This window comes from Cottoperca gobio, chromosome 16, assembly GCF_900634415.1.
Source record: "Cottoperca gobio chromosome 16, fCotGob3.1, whole genome shotgun sequence".
NCBI lineage: Eukaryota > Metazoa > Chordata > Actinopteri > Perciformes > Bovichtidae > Cottoperca > Cottoperca gobio.
This window is the reverse complement of record NC_041370.1, coordinates 19,432,580-19,444,474: the sequence shown is the minus strand read 5'-3', so window position 1 is coordinate 19,444,474 and position 11,895 is coordinate 19,432,580. Positions and strand designations below refer to the sequence as shown.

Below are 11,895 nucleotides of genomic sequence, written 5' to 3'. Positions count from 1 at the left end.
TTTTTGATTGCTTCAATAACCTTCCTTATGCTTCAGCTGCAAGTGTTGCATCTAGTGAATACCTTTGTTGAGGACTGTATTTCAATGAGCCATCATGGTGGAATTTGAATGTGAGCAGTAAAGAGGACCGATAATTAATGTATCTACAGGGATGAGCAGATCTCACACAAACATGTGTACAGGTATGTTTATGATGTTCAGAGTCTTAGTTGAACATGTTAGCAAGCTTAGTACTAAACACAAAGTACAACTGGGGCTGATGGGAATGTCAATAGTTTTGCAGGGTTTTGTTCATAAACCAAAGTATTGGACTAACGGCAATTCTCACCTGATAATGGCTCCATGGGTAAAAGTCAGAAGACCACCAGTTATTACAATTCACACTCAAGAGACCATACATGCCTTTACAAAATGTCATGGCAATCCATCTAATATTTGTGCTGATAGTGTGGTTGAAAAGTCAAAAGTGAAAATGTACCTCTCAGAGCACCAGTTGATGGGTGGACTATTCATTTTGTTTGCATGAAAGTTGCATATCAAACGTGCATATTATGACACAACGGTGTTTGTATGACATTGACATTTGAGTTCTTTAAAGTATGACCAAAATATTTTTTTGTTTTATTTCAGGAACACTTCCATGATGCTGCAAGGCAGCACAGGATACATTTCTTGGCGTCTGAAAGCAATCCAACGAAAGATTTGTCGAGGATCTGCACCATCACCAAATAGCCCTATGGACACTTCTCCCAAATGTCCAACGAGCTGTTAATGTAGAAAGACAGCCGGGTGGGGATGCTTGCCAAGAGGACGTGTCTTTGCTCAACCATACCACAGACATTTCCCTGATTTTTCAGAAAATGAGAGAAACTTTTCAGCACCGTCAGAAGCGTGTTAATGACCTAAGCAGAGGTGTTGATATCCTCTGCACCTTCCCAAGATTCCTGGATAGCAAAGGATTGGTAAGTTTGGAATTAAATGTTTACAATGGCTTGACGCATTTCCTGTAGTAGTAACGGTGATATCTTCTTTCGTAAAGGTGGTTCAAGACTTCACCCTCCTATTTGATCATGAAACATCCTCCAGGCTCCTTCAGAAATGGGATGTGTTCTTCAGTCCAAATGTCATAAAAGAGGCTAAGCGGCTTACTTCAACACCCAGAGTTGCATGGCTTGTTGCAGTCAGCAGAGAGTCCCACAGGAAGTGATCATGATGAGACAACAAGTGAGTTGTATTTGTTTAGCTTGTTTAAAGCAGTTGTCATATCTCCAAAAAGACTTTTAGTTTTTCATAAGGTAATTATATTATTAAGGTGATTATAATTGTCACGTCACCTTCTTAGCCACATGTGTAAAAGAGGGTTGTTAAAAAGTGAATGAAATTGAAATGAAGTCTTCACAAGCATTCCCATCTTGCACTAGCCAGTAAGAAGATGTTTGAATAACTGATCACTTCTATAATGTAGATTTCTCTGTGGCTGCACATTATTCTTGTTTGTAATGTTAGGTTTCTTTATCTCAACCCTAGTCATGCTGCAGTTTGGAGGAGCATCTCCGCAACCAGCAGGGTCCTCGCTGTTGGGCGTCAGAAGAGCAAGATTGACAGCTTCTACATCACCATGGATAAGCATCTCATCCCACGCCAAGCAAACCGCTCCCTACTTTGGGGCTTTCGACAAACTTTCCAAAACCATTTTGTGTTTATTTTGTCGTATGATGCTGCGTTACTGAATTTTTACACATTCTTGCAGACAACAGGGTATAACATTGATGTGGGGAAAATTAAGGAGTCAGTCAGAGTCAGAGACTTGAGAGCCAGACTGCTTGACCAGCTAGTACCGGTCTCACGCTCTGAGTAAGCGTGAGACTTGTATATATATATAAATACATATATGTATATATATACATGTATGTATATACATACATGTATATATATACATGTATGTATATATATATACGTATATATATATATATATATATATATATATACATATATGTATATATACATGTATGTATATATATATATACGTATAGATATATATATATATATATATATATATATATATATATATATATATATATGTATATACATATATATATATATATATATATATATATGTATATATATACATGTATGTATATATACATGTATGTATATATATACATGTATGTATATATATATATATATATATATATATATATATATATATATATATATATATATATATATATATATATATATATATATATACACATACACATGTATATATCACTGTGTTATAATTATTGATGCATTAAGGCATCATTATTGTTTCAGGTGGTAAAGGTGGAGTCACTTTTATTTACTGTATATATGGCTGGGTAGCCTCACCTATAATAATACATCATTATTAGTTGATTTATAACTTATATTAATCTAAATCTGTAAACAGTAATTAATGTCAAATAAATCTAATGAAGTAAAAAGTACAACATTAAAAAACCATCAGGGTTTATAAAAGATCAAATGTTCAGCTCATTTACTGATGCAGACTTAAACACATGCATATTATCTATCATATAATTGTCTGCACTTTGTCAAAAATACAAAAGTTACCCCGATGATGGAACTAAATACAATATTACAATTGCACTCTCGCAGTGTGGTCATCATACCTGTCAACATTGGAATTTCAAAATAAGGGACATTTTCTGGCGGACTCCGCCCTTACCTTAACAGCTCTGAGCCAGCCAGCCCCAACCCATATAATGTAAATGTAAACACATAAGGGACGGGTTCAGGAATTACATGTTTATTTAAAGTATGTATTACTTGTACAGACATGTTTATAAGATGTATGTATTTTAATCGCATGTATACATTTTATTCAGTGTGGGAGTCCCTAGCATCTTCAAGGGACCTGTTGTAAACAAAGGTTGCAGACTTTGTCTGCCTCAAGGCTAGCTGAAGGCTATATTATTTTTAAAAACATTGACATCTTTACCTCAGCTGTGGTCACTTGGTTTGCCTCTGAAACAGTTCTTGTCACAAATTAAGTCATTGACAGTGTATGTTTTTGTTTTTGCTTGTGCTTGGACGATTGTTCATGCTGGCGAACATCGCTTTTTCCGTCGTGTGCAATGCTAAAATCTGAATGGCACACTTTACAAAAAGCACGAGTTGTCCCGACTTTGCTTTTTATTTGTCTTCTTCTGTGTTATTGTTCCTGTTTTCTTCTTCTTCTGTGTGTTTACTGGCAGATAACTTTTTTCAACTAAAGTTGCCACATGCTTTACCGGAGGCCACTTTACCACTGTACACTTTTTTATATTAGGCCTATTTTTATTTTTGAAAGGTTAAAAATATGTGATAATTACGGGACAATATTTAAAGACAGATAGATAGATAGAAGGAAAAATACGGGATAATCCCGGGAAGAACGGCAGGGTTGACAGGTATGCTACAGCCCCTACACACAGCACAGCTCTGAAACAACAGCTAGCAATAGTCTGTATAATGTATCTCAGCCAGTAATTGTGTTGTTTTTGCTATTTTACTATAGATACATAAAGCTTAAGAGAGGGACAGAGTGGGAAAACAATACAACTCACACAATATATATTTGAGCCTTTTTGTATTCTATTTATTTACACAAACGTTGAAAGGTAGAAAGTCGGATCGCAAATCTGATCATCTTAAATAACTATAATTATGCATACAGAAGGAACAGTTATATTTGTATATTCCTGCCGTGGTTTGAGATCATTTCAGCCTCTTTTATACACCACGGTGCCGAAAACACTTTCGCTCATAGCTCCTCCTTCAATTTTAGGTAAGGGTAATTAAAGTTATCCTATCTTAAGGCCCTGTCACACATATCCGTATGGCAGAAACGTATGCTGGCGTATACGAAATATCGGTAATACATTGATATATATTAATGAAAAGTTGTGATCGTTCTTGACCGCCCTTCGCAAAGTACAGTGGAGGAGGGAATGTGAATGCGCAAAGCAAAACAAATTTATTTGTAATAATGAATTGCTTTATCTACAAACAATTTTGCGACCCCCCTGCAGTACCTCCACGGACCCCCTGTTGAAGACCTATGCTTTAATGTAAAATACACACTGTCTGTCTGAATATACCTGTATTCACCCTCTTTCTGAAATGCTTCGTTTTAGTGGTTTATCCTAAAGAGAAAGCATGTGACATAGGAAGGGGAGCCAAATCTGAAAAGCTTGTTGAATCCTATGTTTTCTGATCTAGCAGCCCTCAAAAAAATTACTACCTTGTCTTATTCCACGTTTTATAGGTTGGGAGGCACTCCAGATAAGCATCTGTATGTCCGTTTTTATTTTCCAAAACCTTGTATTGTGAACTGACATTAATAGAGAATAGTTGTATCTCAGGAGAGGTTCTTCATCTTCATCGGCACAGGTAATCTACCTCATGCTGTGTCCAACAAGAAAGCAGGATGTAATTAGTTGGACCTCTGTCTCAGGAGTATTTCATGGAATATAGGAAGCACTGGCACCCCAGGGAATAGATCAGATGTGGTTTCTTTCTGTTGTTTTGCCAAACCTAATGTGTGCCAAGGCATATCAATACATGAAATACTAGTCACTTCAGTTATCACCACACCAGCTGCAGCTATGAGCTTGCTATAAGCCAGTGCAGAGTGTGAAGAGAAATAAGTCTCCAGGATGCTCCATGTGGACAGGAAGAGTTAAATGATGACATTTCCCTCCTGCTCTGATTGGATATTTCGCCCTGTAATAGGTTATTACAAAGTCCCGGTTGAGAAGACTGATAGACAGCCTTACCATCACTAGAGTTGATCATTTGACAAATCATTTTTGTTTAGGAAAGAAAAAAGTTTCAACTTGCAGAAGAATTTGAAATGTGTTTATATTAATATTTATACAATTTTCATCTTCAAATAGGAAACTGTAGATGTTTTGGCTATTTTTATATGCCAGCATTTTTGGTACCACTTTACTTTAGCCCCCCCTATTTAGCATTCAAAAGCAGTGCATACACCTTATTACATGGTTTATAACACACTATAATGTAGTTCTAAGTAGTTCTATTTTTCAACAAATATACCTCCTCCTGTGCTGCGTTGTTGACAAACAATTTTTTTCAAACCTGTAAAAACAAAACAAAAACAAAAAGAATTATGACGAAAATGTATTCCATTTTTATGTAAACAAAATAAAAGTCAAACGACAATGTGCAAGATGGGAAGATTGGAGAAATGAATTACTCATTTCAATGCAAAGTCTTATTCAGCGTATTATTCAACGGCCTGCATGCATCTGTGAAGTCCCACACCATTGTAAATAGGTGCTGTGGATGCAACATATGTCATTGAATAAACATAGAAAATCTAAATGATTTGCAGCGTCTTGGGTATGACTGAAATTGTTGCCACATCGACCAGTCTGTCCATCATTCTGTGCATTTTCCCTCATTCACATCTTCTTGACTTCAGTCAGTGATTTTCTTGGATGACCAGGATGATTAAAGACAAGTTTCAGAGGTGATTATTTTACTCTTTTTGATTGACAGATGAGATTATTATTATCTCCCTGCCACAAAAATCTAAATTCAAAGCCCTTTTTACCAGTCGTGTGTATCAAGCTAGAAATGTTAAAGTGGTGAAAAGACCAGGCTATCACCTGAATCAGAAGCAGGCAGGGGGAGGGGGGTGGCTCCCCCCACTCCCTCTCCACTCATGCTCTCAAAGTTCATTTTGTTGCATTTATGAACTGCTGGAGTGTTCTGAGGAAATGAACTGTGGATTTCAACACACTTTAAATCACATCTCACGTCTCATAGCCTACTGGCATTTTCAAATTGCTGAGAAAATTGCCATCAGCATACAGTTCGTGTGTGAGATCATGGGAAGTGTTTTAATACTTTAGTTTGTGATATTTGTAGCAGTGAGAAAAAACAGTTGTGCTCATTCGCTCCCCACAGATCTAGATTGGACAGCCTTTGTTTACCATGATGGTCCTTTTTTCATTATTTGCTGAGTCCAATAAGTCACACATCTTTCCAAGCTTAAGTATCTTGTATGAAAATCTAATACATTTACAATAATACATGTTGTTTATATTCTTTTGCATATTGATTTAAGTACTTTTATTAAAATACAAGGTCATTTCTTATTTGATTAGCTTGGTTTCTTCCCACGAAGCGTCTGAGTCTGACAGAAGCATCGAGGAACTCCCAGGGCCAGGTGGGTTCCCAGGAATTGATTTGTGGCTGGAGCAAGCTCAGGACAGGTGGACTGCTGAGACAGGAACCCAAGGCTTATGGACGGGTGTGGAGGCTGGATGCTGGATGCTGGCAGTCTGGAGTGAAACTGATTGCTGGCAGGCTGGGAAGCACACTGGGGGCTAGCTAATAGGGAAGCAGGTTGGGGGCTACCAAACTGGATGCGCGCAGGCTTGGAAGACAGTTATACGATAGTTCCTGTTTCTGCCGTAGAGAGGGTTGCCGCTGTACTTACACCCTACACCCTAAAGAAGGGATGCTCATTCAGCTGTCCTAAAAGTCGCTATCACATCAACGCCTAATTTGAATAATAGTAGGAGAGCGGAATAATGTTGTGGGAGAGATTTTTAAAAAGTGTGTAAAAAACACCCTAAATATGTCTAGAACTACAAATGAACTTGTATTTATTTTTTGACATTGAAATAGGCCATCACTTATCGCTGTCGGGAAACAGTTTTCCAGGCGGCTCTTCATAACCCCATGTCCGGTCATCTAGGATACGACAAGTCATTCAATCGGATCATGGCCCGATTTTATTGGCCGGACATTCGCTCAGACGTGAAGCGGTGGTGTGCGTCTTGCCGCGAATGCCAGCTGGTTAACCCGCCGGCAACCCCAAAAGCGCCGTTGCGGTTCCGTTTGAAAGAATTGGCATGGACCTCATCGGGCCATTTGACCGGAGTGCACGGGGATATCGCTTTGTGTTGGATAACGTGATATCCGGAGGCAATGGCAACTGTTCCATGTTATCTCCCGAGTTGGGATCCCGAAAGAGATCTTAACTGACATGGGCACGTCCTTTATGTCACGCACGTTACACGAGCTGTACGGACCGCTTGGTGTCTGCTCCATTGGGACTAGTGTGTACCATCCGTGGACAGACAGGCTGGTGGAGCGGTTTAACAAAACGCTGAAGAACATGGTCCATAAGTTTGTTCACGATGATGGCCGTAATTGGGATAAGTGGTTAGACCCTCTGTTGTTCGCAGTGCGGGAGGTGTGGAGAAGACTCTCCCTGCTCTCCATCCTCTCCGTGCTCTCCATCCTCTCCCTGCTCTCCTCTCTTCTGCCTCAGTCTCCTTCTCCCTTAAACAAAACAAAATTTTAGAGTAAGTTTAGCTATACACCATTAAACAAAAGCAGATTAAGTTGCAAAATAAGTACACATATTATAAATAATAAAATATGTATAATCAATCTCAATGATTGCACTTCATTAAGATAGTTGACACTGTCAACTACAGTATATCTCAAAAGTGAGTACACCCTTTAGATTTTTGCAAATATTCTGTTATATCCTTTCAAGGGATAACATTATCCTACTGAAACTTTGATATAACTTAAAGTAGTCAGTGTGCTGCTTGAATAACAGTATAGATTTATTGTCCTTTGAAAATTACTCAGTACACAGCTGTTAATGTCTAAACAGCTGGCAACAAAAGTGAGTACACCCCATAGTGAACATGTCCTAATTGTGCCCAAAGTGTCAATATTTTGTGTGACCACCATTGTTATCTAGCACTGCTTTAACCCTCCTGGGCATGGAATTCACCAGAGCTGCACAGGTTGCTTCTGGAATCTTCTTCCACTCCTCCACGACGACATCACGGAGCGCACGGATGTTGGACACCTTGCACTCCTCCACCTTCCTCTTGAGGATGCCCCACATGTGCTCAATTGGGTTTAGGTCTGGAGACATACTTGGCCTCATTGAAATGCAGCTCCCCAGTGCCGGCAGCACTCATGCAGCCCCAGACCATGATGCTGCCACCACCATGCTTGACTGTAGGCAAAACACATTTGTCTTGGTACTCCTCACCAGGGTGCCGCCACACACGCCGGACACCATCTGACCCAAACAGGTTTATTTTGGTCTCATCAGACCACAGGACATGGTTCCAGTAACTCATGTTCTTGGATTCATTGTCTTCAGCAAACTGTTTGCGGGCTTTCTTATGCATCGGTTTCAGAAGGGGCTTCTGTCTGGGGCGACGGCCATACAAACCGATTTGATGCAGTGTGCGGCGTATGGTCTGGGCACTGACAGGCTGACATCCCACTTCTGCAACCTCTGCAGCAATGCTGGAAGCACTCGCACGTCTATTTTTGGAAACCAACCTCTGGATATGACGCTGAGCACGTGGACTCAACTTCTTTGGTCGACCCTGGCGAGGCCTTGTTCCGAGTGGAACCTGTCCTGGAAAACCGCTGTATGATCTTAGCCACTGTGCTGCAACTCATTTTCATGGTGTTGGCAATCTTCTTATAGCCAAGGCCATCTTTGTGAAGCGCAACAATCCTTTTTTTCAGCCGCTCAGAGAGTTCCTTGCCATGAGGTGCCATGTTGTCCAGCATTCAGAGAGAATTGTGCCCAAAACACCAAATTTAACAGCCCTGCTTATCATTTACACCTGAATCCTTGTAACACTAACGAGTCACATGACACCAGGGCGGGAAAACAACATCATTGGGCACAATTAGGACATGTTCACTATGGGGTGTACTCACTTTTGTTGCCAGCTGTTTAGACATTAACAGCTGTGTACTGAGTAATTTTCAAAGGACAATAAATCTATACTGTTATTCAAGCAGCACACTGACTACTTTAAGTTATATCAAAGTTTCAGTAGGATAATGTTATCCCCTGAAAGGATATAACAGAATATTTGCAAAAATCTAAAGGGTGTACTCACTTTTGAGATATACTGTATCTTAATGCATGGGAGGAGAGTTAAAGCATTTGCCATTGCTCATAATACTACTTTATAGTTAATATTTTGTTCATCAGATATATATTTCTTGTGTTGAAATGGTAAAATTGAATCTGAAATACAATCTTGGAAAGCCTGCTCTTTTAACAGTTTAATAATCTCCTGTGTTACAGCTAAATAAGGTGAGTCAGTATTTGAGTGCTACTAACCAATGTGCAAATGAATAAGGTTAATTACTGACAGTAAGAAACTACATTTTGAAAACAGCTGTAATTCATTTGAATATTGGGAGTCAAGTAGGTACTGGCTGATTATTCAAAGAGTAATCCTCAATACTTATTCACATACAGTAGCATGATTCAAATGAATGCGTGTGTGGAGCAGTGACCTTGGAGCGTGTACAGATGTGCCTTTCAGCTTCATTTGCTATGACCTCATACTGCACAGTGCTAAAGGCGGAAAATAAGAGCTTATCTTGTTGTTGTAGTAATTTACTATCTGATAAATAGGTAAATATGATATAATATAAAAGGGGGAGATGTCTTAATCATAGTACCAAAGTAGAGGAGTTATGAGAAAGATCATAATCATATCATTCTTTGTGCAGATATTGGCTAAGCTGTAAATGTGACGGTTTTGCAAAGTCATCTGTGAGGCAGTGTTAAATTGACTTTTAGACTTAGTCTATTTACCATCTCTCCATTTGCTCAAAGAGACCAAGGGCACTTGAATACAAATTAAGTGATATCTCAGTATGATCACTCTCCCAGTGCCGTTTTGTTATTAGAATTCAGCAAATGACACATGACTAAAGAGAGCGCTGAGTGCAAGGCCATAGCCAGCATGGAAAAGTGGTAGTTTACTGTGTTTTGAACCTGCAATAAATAAAATAAGTGTTGCCAAATGGAGGCAATGGAAACAAGTTGTAAACACAACATTGACATTTCATCATCTTTTAAGTTTCAATGGCAAACTTGTTAGCAAACAGTGGGTAAAATAGATTTTTAGAAAAATGCTATGAGAGCAGTGAGAGTGATCCAAAACAGGAAAATAAAACATGAGCTGAAACTCACTATAAAAGCTCCATAAAGTGGATGGGAGCTGCAGATTGAACTGTAGGTTCATCACTTACACATTGTCTCATTGTTTTCACAATGACAGTTGATTCATGAACACTACAAAAACTAGAAGGGCACTCAGAGTGCGCAGACCTCTGCCAAAGCTGTTTTTATAATGGAAAAAATGATGTGCCCCGTGATTCCAGATCCACTCCAAAATTGTTCCGTCTTGGCCAATTCTACACCCTTCCACCAAGTTTCATGGAAAGCCATTAGTTTCTGTTATTCTGCATAGCCTGCTTGGCGGAGGAAAATATCAATTATAGCTGATTTAATAACGCATTATATATAATATGTGTTTGACATGTGAGGTTATTTTATGCCAACATTCCAATGACATGTTGCCCCTACAGGACGTAGTATCATCACAGGTGATCTTTCCTTGGTGCCTTTTTGTATTTGATCTGGACAGCTTGAGCTACCAACTTTTGCACTGGCTGTCTTTATGTGCAATGCTTGTTTTAATAGTCTTCTTAAAAGCTAAAGCCAAAGGGATAACACAGACATCAAATGGCATTATACTCTTTAAATCTCTACATGTGGTCTGAAATTGAGTTCCTGATCAATCTGTAGAACTTCAAATAGACCGATAACAATGTCATGAGCTTGCAGTTTAATATCACACGGAGTAGCAGCTGTCTGAGTTCAATGTTTCTCATTATGTGCTCGTGTCAAATAGTTCTCTCTTGCTGCACTCGTACCATGCCTCCTCCTACTTGATGCATGTCGTTTTTCCCACCAGTGCACTCAAGACAAGTACATGCTGTGCCACAAAGGCCCAAACCTGATTTCCCTGATCTCTCAGCAGTATGGCCTCTCTCAAGTCCTCTGTCAATGAAGCTGCCAGTCACATTGGATAGTGACAGGTCTGAGAGTAAGGATGTCTTTCACGCAATAGGAACAATAGGTTTACCTGCCAAACACAGAGCTGTACATCTCAAAAGCAGTGCATTTATCTTTTTGAAAAGTTGGCAATATGTTGAATGTTTATTTCAATCGAAATGTTACTCTAATGCCGGGTTCAGACTAAACATTTATTCTGACCGTTACGATGGTCACTGTGTCAGGTTAGGCGATTACAGAGTCATAAGATCTTGCCGAGAGACGTGACAGACTACACGATCAATCAAATCTTGCCTTTCACGACACGCATGATGTCATCCATTAGTCCATGAGTTTCTAATGGCTCAATCTCAGAACCTACCATGCTATATTTTTTGAGGTGAAGCCAGCACATATCCGTGCCAAGATTCATTTTCCGTATGCCAACTTTTTTTTAACAAGTAGCCAATTTACAAGCTAATAAAAATCTAAATGAAAGCCAATAACATTACAGGGACTACATTCAGTTTGGTACAAATATATCAACCTTCACTCTCCCATCTTTGGTTTCTCATTAACTCTGTATCCAAAAATAATCTGCCCTTATCAAGACGGCGCCTTCACACCTCCTCACATGTCCACTCAATGGTGAAAATTATCATTTTCCACTGCCTCTTAAAATCCGGGCGGTGGTAGCTCACTTTCAACAATTCCCCAGACAACACAATCAGCACAATAAAGCTGTCTTTCCTCTCACATTGTGTCACTGCTTTGCACTGCTACACGTTGAGGTCACTGGTTGTCTTGGTTGTAATGTTAAATGTGTTTTGCTGCAAAGCTGATAGAGTTAACAGACTGCCTAAGCTGATTCTACAAATATTGACATAGTGGGGTTGAATACTACAAAGTGTTTTGTATTTGATATTCATTTAGTTCACTTTGTAGATATTTGTTTTCACGTTGACATTAAAGGCTCTTTGTTG

General features: G+C 39.1%; 1 long non-coding RNA gene across 1 annotated transcript; it reads left to right on the top strand.

Annotated features, from left to right (window-relative positions):
- Window positions 1-705: 705 nt before the first annotated feature.
- Window positions 706-1,799, top strand: LOC115021648 (uncharacterized). The gene is made up of 3 exons (XR_003833750.1): window positions 706-962; window positions 1,040-1,224; window positions 1,528-1,799. It is a non-coding gene; the product is annotated as an uncharacterized LOC115021648 (long non-coding RNA).
- Window positions 1,800-11,895: the final 10,096 nt, after the last annotated feature.